The following is a 9,843-nucleotide window of genomic DNA, read 5'->3' as shown; positions in this document are numbered from 1 at the left end:
CCCCCGTCCAGTAGGTCTTGGGTGCATATAATTTTCACTCCTCGTGGCCCAATAGGCGAGATCTCCAAATAAAAAAAACAATAAGTGGCATGGCCCACGTAAGTCTTCACCAGCCCAACTTGTCCATTTTGATTTGCATATGATCTCTATTTAATTCCTTACACAACCTATCCATTAGTTGTGTTGAACTCTTGTAACTCAAAATTAAAACTCACTTTTCAAAGGCTCCATAATTTCTGTATGAATTCAAAACAAATTCATTTAATACAATAATTAATAATTAATTGTCAATTAATTCCATTACTCAAAACAATTTCATATTCTCTAAATAATATTTGTACTTGGACAACTCTAAACTACAATTCATTATTTATTTCTAACTTTAATATAAAAATTTATCATTATAGCTCCTTTTCGCAACAATCATCAAATTTTCCATATGTACCAGTTACGAGTGAATTTTAATAAAAAACAACCGTAAAGCCAGTCAAAAGTGTAGGAAATATTGACATATAATATGTATAATTTAAACCACAACAAATATCCCCACACTTAAACCTTTTTCGTCCCTGAAAAAGAATCTATGCATACAGAATCAGAGATGGATAAATACTCGGGTCAAAAACTTATTTATACTTGTTACGATCAAAACTTGTGTTAGCCGCGATTGCAAATATGTTTGTCCCTTTAAACCCAAACTCAGTTCTAAGCCCCTTATCATGCAAATTTAGTTCAAGTGCGGTCAATCTACCTAGGGTCTCACGCTAGAAGCTACGGTTCACCTAGTCCCGCCTCAAGCTTATAGAACAAAAGGAACGATCACTGGACCAATTCCCAACCGTCTTATATCAAAACCAAGAGAATTTAAAATCAAATCTTTCTCTCTTTTTTTTCAGCATTATTTTTTTTTCTTTTCATTCTTTTTTTTTCTTTTAATGAGCGTAGACGTTGCTTATCCCTAACCCAGAGGCATTCCGGCTGTAGAGTCGCTATCCCCAACTCGGATTACTTAGGCTTCGGTACTTTTTTTTTATTTGCAAGTTCGATTTCACACATCCTAGAGGTGATCCGGTTGTAGAGTCGCTATCCCCAACCAAGATTACATAGGCATGCGCTACTTTCATTCAGTTTCTAGCTCATTTTTTTTCTATTTTTTCTTTTTTTTTCATGATTAAAAATTCTAACGGTTTTAACTTATAACGGCATTCCTTATACTCTTATTGGCGGTTTCAATTTCTCATATTCCCTGGATGAGAACCCACTAGTAAATCAACAATTAGGTATATTTAGCTCAAAGGAACCTAAAACCGGGCCGAGCCTACTCACACATCCCAAATTAGACACGGGCTTAATTTATTAATTCTCATATTATTATTATTTGAAACCCAAATAAAAACTGATCTTTTCTATCATTTTCCGTATTAATTTTGCAAACATCTTAAACAAGAACATTTTCTATTTTTCAAAAAAAAAAAAATTTTGGATTTTTTAATTTTTTTTCATTTTTTAAATTTTTTATGACTCAAACTAACCTAAAAAACAGTTACCTATCCCCACACTTGAGATTTGCATTGTCCCCAATGCAGAGACGGAAACTAAAAATAAAATAAGAAATAAAAATAAAAATACAGAAAGGGTTGGAAAAGACTTAGCTGGTTAGGACAAAAGTCAGTGCCAGCTGTACAAGTCTTGAATCCAACGAACGATCGAATAGCATTTCCTTCGCGATCGTTGCCTAGTCTGCTTGGGTTGTATCAGTATGGCAGCTCCAAAATCACCCGAATGGAGATTGAGTACGGGTGGTACAATCCAAACCTGCACAAACACAGCAAAACAAAACCCAAAGAAGTACCGACTCTAATAAAAAATGACTCAAAAACTACTAAGACTCAATATACAAAAAACTACGACTCTATACAAACTCTACAAAACCTCCCCACACTTGAACTTAATCAGGAGGTTTCTCTTTTATCCAACCTCGGTCTAACCCGTAAAATTCTAATTGTTCATCGTTATTTATTAAATAGTTAACGATGAAACTAGAAAATATTTTAGGACATTCAAACGGGTCAGACCACCAAAATTTAAATTTACCTGGACCAAAGCTGATACGATGCATGTAATGAGGAAGATGGTTGTCGCTGCACTTCAGTTTCTCCTTATGCTTCTGTTTGCACCATCTTTGCACCCTCACGATATGTTGATCCAAGTGTTTTCTTCGTGCCTTCTCCCGTGTTCTTGTTGGTGTGGGTGGCAATCCAACATCTAAAACCTTTACGGGCCAGTTATCCAACTCTTCAGCCACTTTCTCTTCTTTTACGTTTGGTATTTGTTTGATCTCCATGGTTGGCTTCTTTTCAAGTAATCTCTCTAGATATGCTAGATCACCAACCGGGTCAAATTCTTCATCTATAAGTGTTGGTAAACCAACCAACTCATCACCAAACTCATCCTCCCAAGATGGTATATGCATCCCTCTCTCATTTTCCATCTTGTCAAGTGGCTCATCCACGTCTTCCCCCTCATCATCATTCCAGAAGTCGTCATCAATGGGTTCAGGACCGTAATACCATGGCGTGGAATACCAATTAGGCGTCACGCCCTGTTGAACCGGAGGTGGGACTGATATGTCCATTGTCGTCTCCAGTGCTATATCAGATAACTCTAGATTATTGGGAAGTTCCTCTCCAACCTCTTTTAGCTCTACTACTTCTTCTTCTCCCCCATAGCTCTCAAAGCCAATATCATCATCATAGTATTCATCCCATGTAAAGCGTATTGTACTTTGATTTTTCTTCTGATTCACGTAAATCGGACAACCTTCAAACCAGTGTGGTCCACCACAGTGTTGACACCTTAGATCCACATGTTGGTTCATGCTTTCCTTAATCATTTGACTCAGTGTCTCGATCATTTGCTGAAGAATGGTGAACATTTCGGGAAACCTTGGATCTCCTTGGTCCTGTGCTGTTGATGTTATCTGAGCGAACACTTGACATGATTCCACGAACTCCCAAACATAGGGAGGGTACTCGCTATGATAACCTGCCATGAAGAGAGTAGTAAAAAACAGCACAAAGTAGAGAAAGGAAAGAAAAAAACAAACTATCTAATAAAAAATATTTACAAAAATAAAGACTCGACACACTACTACTAGACACAAACCCTAAGACTCAAATTACAACTAAGACCAATTAAACAAATAAGATTAGTCAAAGCTAATAACGCAATCGCCTAAGTGTCCCCGGCAACGGCGCCAAAAACTTGATGTGCAGAATGTGGTCTATATAAAAACTACTAACCTAATCTAGACACCCTAGTTTTAAATTTATAAACTAAGACTCTCTAAATGCTAGACCACTGACAGGCAAGTGTACCTATCGTACGTAGTAAAGCCTAATGAAGTCCGAGTATCAAACCCACGAGACACTAGCGACGCTAACTAGACTCTGACTCAACTAATTACTTAACTGGTTTATTATATTTGATTGGATTTTGGGGTTTTAACTAATTAAACTAAAGGAATTAACTAGGATGAACTATACTACCTAGACGCAGGCTGAAGGCTACTAAGGTGAAATCAAGGATGAGAAAGTACTACCCAGGTTTGGAATCCTATTCGTGACTATGGGTTTTCTCTCGGCAATGGTAACTATGATGGGACCAGGTTCTAATAATATGACACTCTAAGACTAAAGATAGGTTGAATCTCCTCCCAGTCTCATCAACTTCTCCTAAGGTCCTAGAGGTCAAATAAAGCTCACTTGTATGGGTTGGATCACCTCCCGGTCTCTCCAACAATACTAAAGTACCCAAAAACTAGATCTCCTCCCGGTCTTACTAATCACAATACACCCTAAAGTGCACGGGGTAACCTAAAAACACTTGACAAGATTTAGGAAAACAAATAATACTAGGGAACTTAGACAGATCTCCTCCCGGTCTCACTGCACCTAAATACCTAGCACCACAGACAATCCTAACTATCTATCTCCTTCCGGTCTCAAGAATAGGTAGAACACTAAACTCCTCTAAATTATCAAACAAAGTTCCTATGGAATACGTGCTAGGAAAACCATAAACTAGTTACAAACACACAGTAGGTAACCTAACATGCATCTATACATGAAAGACATTCACAAAGACACACGAGGAATGACTGAACGATAATAAATTAGAATAAAGCACACACACACATCTAGCCAATTATTATTAGGTCTTTTACTTTAATATTTATCCATCACAAATTTAACAAAAGCCGACAAATTACTAATTGACACGAATAATCATCACAAACCCGGGTAGAAAAATAACTAGCCAAGAATCATAGTCAAGAAAAAGAAACAAGTCTTGAATAACAAATAATTCATGTTCATACGTTGAAAAACACAAAGTAATTAAAACTGAACACTAACTATTTGTAAACCTGACCCAATTCTTGATCGTGACTTGAACACTAGAACCAATCACCTTCTTGATCTTCCCCTTTGTAGTCTCTTTGTTCAAAGCCTGCTGCCGTCCAGTCGACCCCTCTAATCTGCCGTCTGATGTGTATTCGTTCGTAATCCCCCGTCCAGTAGGTCTTGGGTGCATATAATTTTCACTCCTCGTGGCCCAATAGACGAGATCTCCAAATAAAAAAAACAATAAGTGGCATGGCCCACGTAAGTCTTCACCAGCCCAACTTGTCCATTTTGATTTGCATTGATCTCTATTTAATTCCTTACACAACCCATCCATTAGTTGTGTTGAACTCTTGTAACTCAAAATTAAAACTCACTTTTCAAAGGCTCCATAATTTCTTTCAATCACCAGTACGTATGAATTCAAAACAAATTCATTTAATACAATAATTAATAATTAATTGTCAATTAATTCCATTACTCAAAACAATTTCATCTATTATGTATATTAAAACAAAACATTTTAGTGCCACTTGGCATTTGCTTAGGCTGGTTGATGCCACGTGGCATCTCATCCTCTCCATTTTTTTTCCTTTGAGCGGCAATATTTCTTCCTTCCTAAGCTTTTTTTTGTTTTTGAAACCGCCTGAATTTTGGAAACTAATCAATTCTCTCAATCAATTGAAATCATTCTCCACTCAAACCCTAAATCATTCTTTCAGCCGTTTCTCTCTGGCTTCACTCTACATCCTCTTCAAATTAAACTTGGATCCATGGATTATTTTCAATGAAGAATCTAACTGATGTTGGTAATACTGATTCGTTTTATAGTGAATCGGGGATTCTTCCATCATTTTCTTGATTTGATTATCCTTAACTTGATATGCTTTAGGTTGTTTTCGTGATTTATATGTTACAATATTTGTGAACTAAACCCTAGATCTGTTTGTTGAAAGTGAAATATAATTTTAATCTATGTTTTTTGAAGCTGAATGTTTGATATCCCTCTCTAATTGCGAAGCATTGATACGACTCCATCATACATCGATTTTGTCTTCATCATCCTTCGAAACTGAAGCATCAGTAAGTGGATTCCATCTCTGTTTGTGATTTTGTAGATGTAATAAGAAAACCCTAAATTTTTTGTATCAATTGTTATGTTGTTGCTCATGATTAGTCCGTTAATTGTTTTTATATATGTGGTTTTTAGGACTTCATTGTTCTAATTTGAATATAACTTTGTGTGTTTTTTTGATGTTATTATAAACCCTAATATTTTTTTTGTCTCAGTAAATAATGACGATATGTTTAATTTGCAGTGATGTGTGTGGAGTTTAATCCTGTGGATGATAATTATTTCATTAGCGATTCCATAGACGGCAAAGTACGCATATGGGGTGTGTATAAAAAGTTTGTTATCTTATTTATAGGTGAGAGTTCAACTAGGTTAGGATCTACAGGTCGTCTCACAAAGCTATATTGAAGCACGACGAAATTGGTGCCTTCCATATGGTTTGCTCTCTTCATGGTCCTTTAGTTTTGAATTGGTTAACAAGTGTATTCAATTTTAGAGTTAAATTGAATTTCTTTATGCATGTGATGGATTATTTTACGAAACTGCAAGTAACTTTTAATTTTGTAATTACTTACATTCAGTGATCTTTTTTGTTGCTTACAATGACGATGAATGGTGGGGGGGGGTGTTCTTGCTCTTGATGAGAAGTAAGCACCCGAAACTTGTGGATAATACGTTTTTTATTGAAATGAACTCTTTGTTTATGGGTTTGCTTGTGGTTTGGATAATCAATCGCATAAGTGTAATTCACATATATTTATGAGATTTTGAAATCCTTATTATCGTAATTATTGATCGATTGTAGCATCAGTGGTCGTATTCTGACAAAAGGCTTCCGGCTACAAGTGGCAGCTCCCGGTGCATAAAGGCAGCACTGAGTGTTTGTTTAATGGTGGAAATGGAGAATCTGGCAACCCAGACAGCAGAGCCGACTGATTTAGGGACCAGCTATGTTAATCCAACAAGCACGGTTATCATGTTCTTTGTTCCAATTTGCTAGATCCAGAGTTTAAACATTGGCTGATATTTATTATTCTTGTGTTTAGAGGCGTTGGTGTTGATTAAGATAAGATAATTTTTATTGTGTCTAACTGTATTAACCATATAAAAACTTTATATATATACAGTAAGTTACTACTTGTTTGATTCTGCTTGATGAATAATGTTGTATGTTGCTTGACTAGGTTGCTGGACACTTCACGTATGGTGTAATGGCAATTTCGGCTGCCACATTTGTGTTTTGGAGTACTGTTGGTACACGTATATTACCGGTCGCTTTTCAGCAAGGAAGTGCCATGTCATTAGCATTGCAGCTCTCATGCATCTGATGAGCATTTCGAGTGAGTATTGATCTGTATCTTTACCGAAAAAAATATATCAGGATCCTATACGATATTTTGTTGCATCAGAACTTAGAAGTTTTCTACATATTATAAACTTGAATATAATTGAACCATGTATAAGATGCTATTAAGATAATGGGGAAGTAACTATGATGCAGGCTAAATTCAAATGAGAAATTGTCTGAAACCGATGTACTGAAGCTAGCTGCTGCAGTAGAATCCAACACACTTCATCCAATTGGGAAAGCTATTCTGGAAGCTGCCCGGGCTGCTAAATGTTCTAACGTAAAGGTATTTACAGAAAATGGAGTTTTAGGGCCAACTCATATAATCTTACGGAAAAATCTAAGTGAAGTATGAAAGTTTATAAACTTGCTCATTTGAAGTCATCATTCTGTTCCGTTTTGCAGTAAACAAGACACCATTGCTATTTGTTATTTCGTGTTAGGTTTGAATAAAATGCACCTCTATTCTATTGAGATGGTTACCTATAATAATTATGAATGATTTTGTGTATATAGTTCACTGCATTTAGATAATTGACTAACATGGTTACGTCGCTTTTAACTATGTTAGTGTCAGCAGTTCATAAGTTGGTGATTATATGCAGGCTGATGATGGAACATTTATGGAAGAACCTGGATCTGGTGCCGTAGCCTCTTGTGGGAAGAAGATGGTTTCTGTCGGTACATTGGAATGGGTTAGAAGGTACTTATTATGTTGCAACTTGTAACCACTCTGCTATACGAAGCTTTGCATATAATTGTAGTCGTCATTAGACACCGAATCTATAATGCAGGCATGCAGTTGCTGAGAATCCGTTTATAGAAACTGAAGAATTTAAAAATCAATCAGTTGTGTATGTCGGGATAGATGGTGTGCTTGCAGGTCTTATTTATGTTGAGGATCAGATAAGAGAAGATGCTGCAAAATCATTCTTGCGTTCAAAAGATTCCAACCCATGACCTCCATATATTAGTATAGGTTATATGTTTGTGTTAAGCCACCCGCGAAGCTCGCGGGATCTTAGGCTAGTGTATATTAAAACAAAACATTTTGGTGCCACTTGTCATTAACTTAAACCATTACTTGCCAAGTGGCAATGTCATATTCCTAACCCATTGATTTTGAGCGGCAATTTATTTTCTCAACAAGCGGCTTCTCAAACACGCTTCTTCTCATCCGTATCATTCAAAATCCCTAATTGTCTCAAACACAAAAACTCATATCTTTATCATCTTCAATTGCTTTTTGCTTTCAGATCTTTGAAGATCCGGATTCAACTATGTCGTTTCGATTGTATAGTTTCAACGAAATCCATCATATATTCTAATCATCCTTCATTGATCGTTGCCTCCACTTACAAGTTTTTGGTATGTTTCTTCAACCCTAACAATTTTTGGTGTCTTTAGCATGATGAATTGAATTTGACCTTTCGTTGTACATCATCGTCAATTCATCGATTTAGAAATTATAACCTCTCAAACCCTAACCCTAACCCTAACCCTCTCTTCTTCAGTGTTTTTCTAATCTTCTACAAACGGGCTTATGAAGGAAATGATACAGGCAGGACTAATTAACCACTTGGATGTAAGAAGGAAAGGGTATGAAAAGAAACCCTCAACAAACGATTCTGGCTTGCCAAATAAGGTAACTTGAACACTATAGTCTTGAATTCTTGGTTATTAATAAAGAATCTGATAAAGTTTTTAATCATTTTTAAATGTATGTGGTGTTGATTATTGCTTTTGCTCTGACCCTCTATGGATGCAAAGAAGATTCAATATAAGAAACTGGTTAAAGTCATAAAGTGATTCACTAAATGTGTTAATTTGGCCTTGTGTTATATAGTATTTGTCGCGTGTGTGGTGTCTTTCAAACAACGTTGACTGGGATTGTGCAAGCTTTAAAGATGAGCTTGGATCTGCATAATGAAGAGCAGAATTATTGAGGGAATTCTGACTCATAAGGGTTAATCCGAATCACTGGTCAGTGTTCTATCATCACATTTTGGATTTTTTAACACTATTTATTGTCATTGGATAAAAGAATATATGAAAAACAGTAGAGTGGCTAACTTGGGGTTAAGCTAAACTGAAGTCTATCGGAGAAATGGAAACACATTATGTTGTTATATGGTCATGAGATTTGGCAAATATTCAAATACGACAACTTTGCTTCCTTTACTACGACAATTTTGCTTCCTTTACTACTAATGGACATAGATCTCAGTTCAAATCCTTATCAGCTAAGCATTTGGCTAAACGCTCGCACTGCGCAAGGTAGGTTTTGACTACTTTTATATTATCAAGTTGTCTTATCTGTAGTCATGATCCTATATGATGTTGAGAAAACCGGTTATTGCATTCGATGGCTGATTCGATTTCTCCAATTGAATTAGGGTTCTTAATAATGCATATCCTTTATATTTCAATTTCATTAATTGTTAAAAATTTTGCTCATATTTATGAAATGTACTGGCAGGTAGATCAACCAGGAATGATATTGTACGAGTTATGCGATTTGTTTGGAATGTACATGATAGATGAAACAAGTTATGGACCAAATCATGTTGCTCTTGCTGGTATAACTATCTTCAAAATTTTATTAATACAAAGTAGAGGTGGCTAAATGGGTGTGCTTGTAATAGGCCAAAAAGAGTTCCAGTAACAAAGACCAATCTTTGTACGCGTTGGTCGGGGTGACCAGAATCACTTATGAGTTATTTTTCAATAACTGGTTGCGGTATTGATATCGGTATTTGAAGGTAAAAAACCAGTACCATAATTGCCAAAAAGTGGGTACCGATTCGGTACTGAAAATAATTCGATACGGGAAATTTTTTATTATGTTTTACTTATCATTTACTTCTTTGCATTGTTTGGTTTTTTCCAGAAAACTTTGACTGAGGAATGTATGCTTGCCTAATTTGGTTGTTTGGAGGAGGGGAGAGTGAGTTTTCTGTTGGTATAAGGCGAGTCTTGGTTCAACAGGTGAGTAAATATTTCCCATTCGTATTTGA

At 36.0% G+C, this 9,843-nt stretch overlaps 1 long non-coding RNA gene across 2 annotated transcripts; it reads left to right on the top strand.

The window, feature by feature from the left end:
- Positions 1 to 5,147: 5,147 nt before the first annotated feature.
- LOC110941177 lies at positions 5,148 to 7,592 on the top strand. 2 transcript variants are annotated; one of them, XR_002593900.2, is made up of 6 exons: positions 5,148 to 5,295; positions 5,392 to 5,486; positions 5,834 to 5,915; positions 6,284 to 6,818; positions 6,980 to 7,112; positions 7,432 to 7,592. It is a non-coding gene; the product is annotated as an uncharacterized LOC110941177 (long non-coding RNA). The 2 variants fall into 2 exon arrangements; XR_002593905.2 differs by lacking the exon at positions 5,834 to 5,915.
- Positions 7,593 to 9,843: the final 2,251 nt, after the last annotated feature.

This window comes from Helianthus annuus, chromosome 5 (assembly GCF_002127325.2).
Source record: "Helianthus annuus cultivar XRQ/B chromosome 5, HanXRQr2.0-SUNRISE, whole genome shotgun sequence".
In the NCBI taxonomy this organism is placed as follows: domain Eukaryota; kingdom Viridiplantae; phylum Streptophyta; class Magnoliopsida; order Asterales; family Asteraceae; genus Helianthus; species Helianthus annuus.
This window is presented reverse-complemented; position numbering and strand designations above follow the sequence as displayed.